Source organism: Amblyomma mixtum, chromosome 1 (genome assembly GCF_055824585.1).
Source record: "Amblyomma mixtum isolate Tamu chromosome 1, ASM5582458v1, whole genome shotgun sequence".
Classification (NCBI taxonomy): domain Eukaryota; kingdom Metazoa; phylum Arthropoda; class Arachnida; order Ixodida; family Ixodidae; genus Amblyomma; species Amblyomma mixtum.
Window position 1 is genome coordinate 59,537,014 of NC_143012.1, and position 9,076 is coordinate 59,546,089.

The following is a 9,076-nucleotide window of genomic DNA, read 5'->3' on the forward strand; positions in this document are numbered from 1 at the left end:
CACTTCAAAGGAAGCAAAACCAAAAAAACACCACCAGAGACTCTGGCTATTCTGCATTGCAGGACTTTGCACCGTCCTGTACACATCTACGGAATAGGAAACAGCACTGTATCTGATAACGGCTTGGTAGAATCGACCTGATCGAGCCATTGCATTCGACAAGTGTTCGTTTTGGTCCCAAGGAAGGACACAAAAAAAAAATACATTCATTTCACATCTACCAGTGATATTGGCAGCTTGAGGAGGATCACCGGGCGCGGCCGCCAGATGGCGCCACGTTCCCATCATCAGTGCGCAGTGGCAGGGTATGGTACACGGGGGTGGTAGCGGCACGTGCAATGCTAAAAGGTACCTCGTGCTCGTGCTTGAATAAGTCGGGGAAGGCCATTGATTAATATTCTCATCTCTGCCATCGACGTGACGATGAAGCATTGCTGGACCAGCTGGGCGTCCATATGGTTGTTGTAAACATGGAAACGACACTGCCAGCCTTGGCAAGAATGAGTTGCAGCGAACAGGCAACGATGATGTGCAAACTTCCGGGACGTGTTCAGATAGGCTGTTTTGATTGGTTCTCTCCCAGTGTCATCATTGGGAGAGCGAAACGGGAATGGGAAGGCCTGCCAAAATCGAGTTGAGGGCAGCATTTTGTTTGCTTGTATTTTTAAATCTCTTTATTGAATAACTCCCATTCCTATGCACCGATTCCTGTAATTCTTTTTGAGTGAGCATCTGCGTGACATAAAGAATCCACCTGAAGTATAGTCGGCATCCCTTCAAGCAGTGTTTTGCAGCCCCTTTAATGTTACACCTATCATTTTTCTTTCCATATCTCTCTGCATTGTCCTTAACTTAAGCTGAACCCTCTTCATTAGCCTCCATGTTGGGCATGTGCGCTCATCACTAATGGGGATGGCTGCAGTGTGAACAGCACAACTTTTAAGCCTGTTTTAATTGCCGTTTGTGTGTGTGTGTGTGTGTGTGTGTGTGTGTGTGTGTGTGTGTGTGTGTGTGTGTGTGTGTGTGTGTGCACACGAAAAAAGGCAACAATGAATGAATGTTTATATTTTTCTAAAATTAATAGTGCATGAATATTGTCACTGAAATATAATGAACTAGTAAGCAGAATAAAAAACCACATGCCACCAGCACATGGTTGTTTTTTATGGTGTGTGTACTATACATATCTATATGAATGTGAGTCGTTATACTGCAAACACATGTGACGTGAAAACGAAAAGCACTGAATTACCGGAGAATTCCAGTGAAATATGCTCAACACATTTCATGCAGAAGGCTGAAATCATAAGCCTCTGTGGGGTGGCAGCATTATTTAGGTGGTGCTAATTATTTTGGAATCGACGTGTTCGTGATGGTTGAAAAAGAGTAAAATGGTGATTAGACACACTTGTACGAAGAAGATGTTAATTAGGTCCACCACGGTAGCTCAGTGGTTATGGAGCTCTGCTGGAGACCGGAAAGACGAGGGCTTGATCCCAGCCGCGGCAGTAAAATTTCAATGGAGGCGTAATTCTAGAGACCCGTGTTCTGTGCGCAAGAACCCCAGGTGGTCGAAATTTCCGGAGCCCTTCAGTACAGCGTAGACGGATTTGTCGAGCACAAATTTACAAAAGCTTGAGTTTGCAGTCGTGGTTTGCAATGACAGCACCGCTCTCATGCTCCGAATGCTTTCTTGTTTTGTTGATGTTCACCACGATGCAGCTTTCTTTTCTGTGTTAACCATGCCAGCATCCCAGCCGTGATCCTAAGATTTTCCAGTGTGCTCACTAACATGTAAATTATTGCCCAACTTTTGTGTAGTGTATGATCCAACACTGCTTTAGCTGTGACCGTTGTGACCCAACCAATTGAATGAAAACTGGCAGCCAGCTTGCAGATTTCACGGGCCAAATTTTCCCTATGGCGCCTTCGCCGATGGCCTACAGTGCGTTCGTCAACTTGCAGTATTTGTGCACGAAGAACGAAGGATTGATAGTAGGGAAAGCGTCAGATATTGTTGTGCGCACGGATCAGGCTGTGGAGTTTTTAGTTCCTCCTGATCAACATGTTGCTGTCACGTGGTTGCAAACTTTACCTGCCTTTATTCTTTTCCTCTGAAAGAAATCTGGCAGAGCTCAATACCATGAGTATTTGGAAAATTGTTCTTCCTGAGCTTAGGAGCAATTATAGTACTGAGAATTCGACGTTGCTTTAAAGTGAAACGAGTATTTGTTGACGCTGCCTCACGAGAGCAAACACCACAACAATCAAAGAATCGTTTTGTGATTATAAAAGCAGAATATATGGATGGTATAAACCTTAGAATAAGGTAAATGGCGTATCGAATACCCGTGGCTACGCCCGCTAAAGCTGCAAGCAGTTACGGAAAGCCCACTCATTGACTGTCAGCTAGAGTCACAGAAGAACGCAAATCGAGATCCATTTAATATTTAGCAGCTTGGCTGGCTTCGAATGAAAGGTACCTCATACCTGCATGAAAGATAACTGCTTAACTACATGGTTAGCCAGATGTATAGCCTCGACCGGGGAAAAATGATTTGCATCTCTGGCTAGACATTTGCAGAGCTTTTGTGCAGTTGGTAAAAGCACGAACGGGTCAAACCCGCCAAGGAAAGGCAAAGCATGATTTCATTATGACACAATGCTGCGGCTTGACATGCATGCACTGAATCGCATGAAGTCAGACCTGCAGCATAAACAGAAAAAGGATGGATCTGTCGAGCACAAATTTGCGAATGCCTGAGGTTGCTTGCCATGGCAGCACTGCATGATCACGTGCACTACTAGAGCATGCACTCTAAGATGTTGCCATTGCTGATGCTCACAGCCATGAAGGAAAAACAAAAACTTGGCTGCCAGTGCAAAGCTATAGTGTGAAAACTATCGACGAGGGAAATAGTTGCCATAATGATTCAAGATAATATCATATTATTTCTGTAATCTACATGGTGTCGCAGCTCGATTCGGACATGCATTCATGACTCCAGAATGAAAAATTTGGGGGGAAGCTGATTCCCTAAAATCACGTGAACATTACAAATACTGTATGTGGCTGGACAGATGTCGAGACCAAGAAATAATCGTTTCACTTTCAAGAAACATCTGATCCTTCGTACTAATTCTCCAAACACTCATGATATCAAGCTCTACCAGATCCGTTTCATCGTAAGAGAAAGGTGAGAAGAGCTTGCGACAACGTGGCAGCGGCATGTGGTTGATCATAAGTAACTAAAAACTCCGCGGCCTGATCCGTACGAAAAGCAATTTGACGCTTTTCCCGGTATCAACCCTTCGCGCACACGCACTTAGAGATGAGGAACGCAACCATCCACCGCGTTGATATTTTCTTTTCTCGTGTTCCGCCTATTTGGCCCGTGAAATTTGCAAGCCGGTAAGGCGCTCGTCTACCGAGCCGGAGTATCCGGGTTCGAACCCGACCGCGGCGGCCACGTTTCGATGTAGGCTAAACGCAACAGGCGCCTGTGTGCTGTGCGATGTCAGGGCACGTTAAAGATCCCCAGGTGGTCGAATTTATTCCGGAGACCTCCACTATGGCACCTTTCTTCTTTCACTGCCACCTTCCCCCTTCCCTAACGGCGCGGTTCAGGAGTCCGCCGATATACAGACAGTTGCGCAAATCAGAGAAAATCGAAGAAAAATTCTCTCGGCTTAACCGCGCGTTTGTTCGGGCTCAAATTTCGCACAGAGGTTGCATTTAGTGGTCAGTTTTGTTTTATACTACATTTAGGTGGGGTACTTGCCTGATTCGAGCAGAATTATTTGGAAATCCCCATCGTCTGTGGCGACGGAGAACCAAAATCGAAAGACTTCGCAGCAATGGTACGCGTGGCGCCATCTCGCAGCCATCGGAGAAACGAGCTCTCCACTTAGCACAGCTGGGTTTCTCCGGTGGGTGCGAGATGGCGCTACGGGTACCATTGCTGCGATGTCTTTCAGTTTTGGATCGTCGTCGCCACATACGATGGGGATTTCCAAAAAATTCTGACTGAATCAGGCAAGTACCCCACCTAAATGTAGTATAAAACAAAACTGACCACCAAATGCAACCTCTGTGCAAAATTTGAGCCCAAACAAACGCGCGGTTAAGCCGAGAGAATTTTTCTTCGATTTTCTCTGATTTGCGCAACTGTCTGTATGTGAGACAGATACTGCGCCATTTCCTATCCTCAAAAACCAATTCAATTTACCAATTTCACCGGCTGACAGTTTCCAATTTGCTGGTTGGGTCACATCAAAAGCACTGTTGGATAATACATTACGTAAGCTGGGTAATAAACTACACACGGTTTACATGCTCACACCCACTGACTAGCGAAATTCACACACGCAGCATTCGCAGTTACATGTTCAGTGACTGCCGCGGTGGCTCAGTGGTTATGGTGCTCGCCTGCTGACCCGAAAGACGCGAGATCGAGCCCGGCCGCGGCGGTCGAATTACGATGGAGGTGAAATTCTAGTGACCGAGTTCTGTGCTATGTCAGGGCACGTTAAAGAACCCCAGGTGGTCGAAATTTCTGAAGTCCTCCATTACGGCGTCTCTCATACGAAGGAGGCGAAATTCTAGTGGCCCGAGTTCTGTGCTATGTCAGGGCAGGTTAAAAAACGGCAATGGATGGAGACACGCGCGTGTCACCAGCCAGGTAGGGGGGCTATATCACTGATCTCCACTAGGTGGCTGGATGCCGCATTCCCGCTTTCCGAGACGACCGCGAGTGAAGCCACCGGAAGTTGGACCGCTTGTCCCGGAAGTCGGGTGTCTGCTGTGTATTTCAATGCAAAAAGTCGTGTCTTTCGCCCTTTCGTTCTCAGTTTTTTGCGTTGTTTTCGTGTGATGTCTGCTGTTATATGAAAGGAACAAGCAAGCTGAACGCGAGAAATGTGAGCATTGTGTGCAGAACCTTGTAATTTCTGCGAAAGCAAAGAAAACAGGCATGCAGGTCTCACCCTGCCTCGGCAAGGGGGTACGTGCATTAAACACTATGTTCTTGCCTGGTTCGTGTATTCCGAGCGCAAAGGAGAAGTAGTGGAATGACGATGAGGCTAGGTCACCTTAAAACCGAATTTTCGTGCAGTAAAGAAAAGGCACAGCGCGAGAGGAACGACTGACAAGAAAGGCGAATGGTGCAGTGCGCGTGAGAAGCGCTGTTAGAAGTCAACTGCACCAAGCACCACGAATTAAAGACCATTCAGGCTTAACTTGCTACAACACGAAACAGTACATGACAAGCTCCGTCGAAAAAGCAGTACCATACCTTTTGGAGGCGCTAATGTGAACCAACCGAACACCGTCGACACCTCACAAGATAGTAGCCTAGCCGTCGTTCCGGTTCGGTCTAAACTTAATTCGGTAAAATGGTCGCTGCAAAGTAAGCTGCCTGGTGAATGTTTCAACCTATTCTTTCTTATATTTATCCCCCATTGATAGCATAACTTGGGCTTGAGCGTGGGAACAAGCATCGCAGTAAACAGCACAGTTGGCGAAGCTAGGCAAACGAGGCGACACCGAGCCGAGTAGACGAGGCTCCATACTTGCTGTGCGTAGCGGCGTCCTGTCGTCTGCTAGTGTCGCCCCATTGAAATGCAATGGGCCCTTATTTTTGAAACGTCCTTCCCGAAGACTTCGCTGGTCTCCTCGCTCAGTTGGCAGCGCAAAAGGTAGGCATTGTCATGGAAAAAGACGAGAACGGCGAAAAGACGAAATGCTAAGTGGGAAAACAAAACTGGAACTGAAAAACCGTGCTGAGCTCCGATTTCATGCACTGCCAAAGGCTGACTTCCGGGACAAGGCCGCTTACTTCCGGTGGCTTCACTTTCGGGCGCCCGATGCGGCATCCAGCTCCCCTAGTGGAGATCAGTGGGCTATATCGCTCGTGACACGCATGACGTGACAACATAATTAAACAAAAGGGCGCATAAAATCGACATAAACTTTTTATAATATTCAGTTACAGCTTAAATACTCACCTATAATAGTACAAGTGTTGGATTTTGTTTTAAAATTTGGTTGAAATGTTTTTAAAGCGCATGAGTTGAGGCTAGGCGGCGGCCATGGCTTGCGGCGGAGTTCGCACCGATAAACTGCAGGAAATGAATTCAATTCGGTTCGACGGCATTTAGATCGCCCATACGGAGATACTCGATGCCGAGCAAGCGTACGACAGCGTACCCCATGCCGTGCTTTTGACCTTGTTATTACCTCCCTATCGGACTCGGACCTGGGGCCTCCGGAGCGTCTGCTGGTCGACATTCTACGTATCTGTGAGGAAAACACGGTCGTCGCGCACTTCGGGTCCTCGATCGGCCCCATCGCAGTGAAGAAAGGTCTGCGCCAAGGGTGTCTGTCGTCGGCGAGCATCGAGCGAGAGCTCCTCAGGCCGCACATCGGTTTCCGCCTCAGCTGGCATGGATGACGACCGCTGACTGCCGGGTAAAACTTTCGCGGACGATCTAGTACTGCCTGTGGAATACCCGCCAAGGATTTGCAATTTCTGCTGAGCGACTGCCAGAATGTGGTTACTCGTTTGAACCGACGGCTCAGCTCCAAGAAGACTGTGGTTGTCTGTTTGGCTGGAAGCAACACGGCGGATTAAGAATTAACCTTGGAAAATAAGACCTTCGCCCAGAGTTTATAGTTCCGATGTCTGGGAGTGGAGATGTTCGCCGAAAATCTGTAACTGCCTTCACAAGGCTACCGACAGGCTGCCCTTACCTTCCGTGGCGCCGATTTCATCAGACAGTGGAGAGCACGCTATGCTGAATGTGTGAGCAAGCAGACAAAACTGCGGAACACTTTGGCTCTCTGCTGCCAAGGCCTGTCTAGTCCACCGGGGATGACAAATTCTACAGGCGTTTGGGTCTCCATTTCCCACCCAGCTAGAGGAACTGGATCGCGATCACAGCAGCAAACGTAATGTCCGAGCCCCAGTGGAGACCATCGAGAAGCACCTTGCTGGATGGTGGGTGCTGTGTACCGACGATACTAGGAGCACCTCAATAAACACTGGTTGGGGGTGTCATGTGGCAGCAGTCACTGAAATGGCCACCAAGCTTACGATGTGCTGCTGTCATTGCTGTTCCAGTTGTCTATATGTGTGTGTGTGTTCATGCATGTGCATGCGTTATGTGTAGGGACTGACTAGTTGTGTGTGCTATGTGCATGTGTTTGTGTACTCTGGCTGGGCACCACACCAGCTGTGCCCATCTGATTCAAAGGACAAGGCCACAGTCATCATCAGGCTGTCTCGACTAACTCAGCTCTCCACTGTTCCACAAGGGGGAAAGAATTATCATGCAGGATCTCAGAAGATTTGGCGTGCATAGCAATTTCATCGAGTGCAATTTCTAACTACATACAGGGCTTCGATGGCGCACTGTGCTCGATGCCACTCTGATGCTTCAAGCTATTGAAAGCAAAGAAAATTCCCTGTGCCCGCCCCGCAAAATTGTATTTTTTTTTTTGGTGGTTATGAAGATTCCGTGACGCCTTCAAATACGAAAGACCTGAAGTGCTCTGTAGCCATACTGTTTGTCTGGCTTCCATTGGTTACTGTCACATAAAGAGAAGTGCATATCTGCGCATGTTTCTGTAAATAAGCTCTCCAGCAGTGCGGCCTGGAATAAAAGTCTCCATCTCCAACTTTTGTTTTTCAAACGAACAGATCAGCTTCGATGGCCAGTGCTCTAGAGCACTATGCTATCAGCACAGCCGATCACGCCTCGTGTTAAACTACAACACACTCTTGCACTATGCACTGCATATTGTCATCTTCATCAGCTTCCAGGTGCGAATACATCGGATCACCTTAGCCTCGATCAGAGCTTAGCCTAGTCTAATATCCTTGCCAGACTTGCCGACGACCTAGAAAAACAATACCATGAGCCAATCAGGCTAAACACATGCTTTCACATGGCTGTTCAGGTGAACTATGCGAAAACCCTATCCTTCTTCGTCTAGAATTAGATCATTATTTCTTGTCTGACAGAGTGAGAACTGCAGTTGGAAATGGCGCATTGTATATCTTGGTTGCACATATGAGGATGTATGCACTGATGTAAAATGTGTAAACTGGGTGCAGATAGCTTTGTGTTTTGTTTTTCGAAATGCTCGAGCTGATTCTTGTAGGATATTACCAAGGAAAAGCTATGTACCACATTTTCCCAGCTTTGTCTTTGCAAGTTTTTTTCTTTCTAGAGTCCTTTTCACAAAATTGTTTTTCCTGCTGCTGTTCTATCTACTCCTCCAATTTGAACCACTAGGTCAGCGGCCTTACCGCGGCATGTGGCTAGGTCAGTAGGACTTCAGTCAAGGAGAAATTCAGAAATCCTCAGTTGCTGTGCGTTGCACGTGCACCCTAAAGAACCCCAGCTGGTCAAAGTTAATCTGGTGTCCATCGCTATGGTGTTCCTAATAGCTCACGCGTCGCTGAGGGATGTTAAGTCACATAGTTTACAATTAAATTTTTTTTGCAATTTGTAGGGAGCTCAAGTTAGTCTTGTGTCTCTTAACGTATATTTCCCTCCATAGGAGAGTAGGGAGACATTTACACCCATTCACGCTTAATTGTTATATACGGTGGGTGAGTGGTGCCATAGGTAGAGCGCAAAACTGCATGGGAACACTTAATTTCCTCATCCTCATTATCCTTTGAAAGGATAGAGCAGACCAAAGAAAACGCCTGAAACATCTGTGTTCTAAGGCACTTTAGCTGAGTCCCAGAGCCAAAAGTAGTGTGCTGATATGACTTATTTTGCAGTTCTTATAGTCACTTCAGTATGCCTGCAGTGCCAAATTTAAGAGAAGAACCTTGCTCGGTTGGCGGAAAGACTCTTGGGAAAGCTGAAGAAAAAGGCTACACCTTCCCCTCAGGGGCACCAGGAAGAGACACAGAAGAAGGTCGTGTCCATTCCGTATCTGCTCAGTGTGTCTCATCATCTAGAAAAGATCGTGGTGCAGTGTTCCGGCGGTGTTCTCTGCCGATCATAAAGTTGGGAAAGTGAGTGCTGCAGTGAATGAGAAGCTGGAACCGGCCTTTTC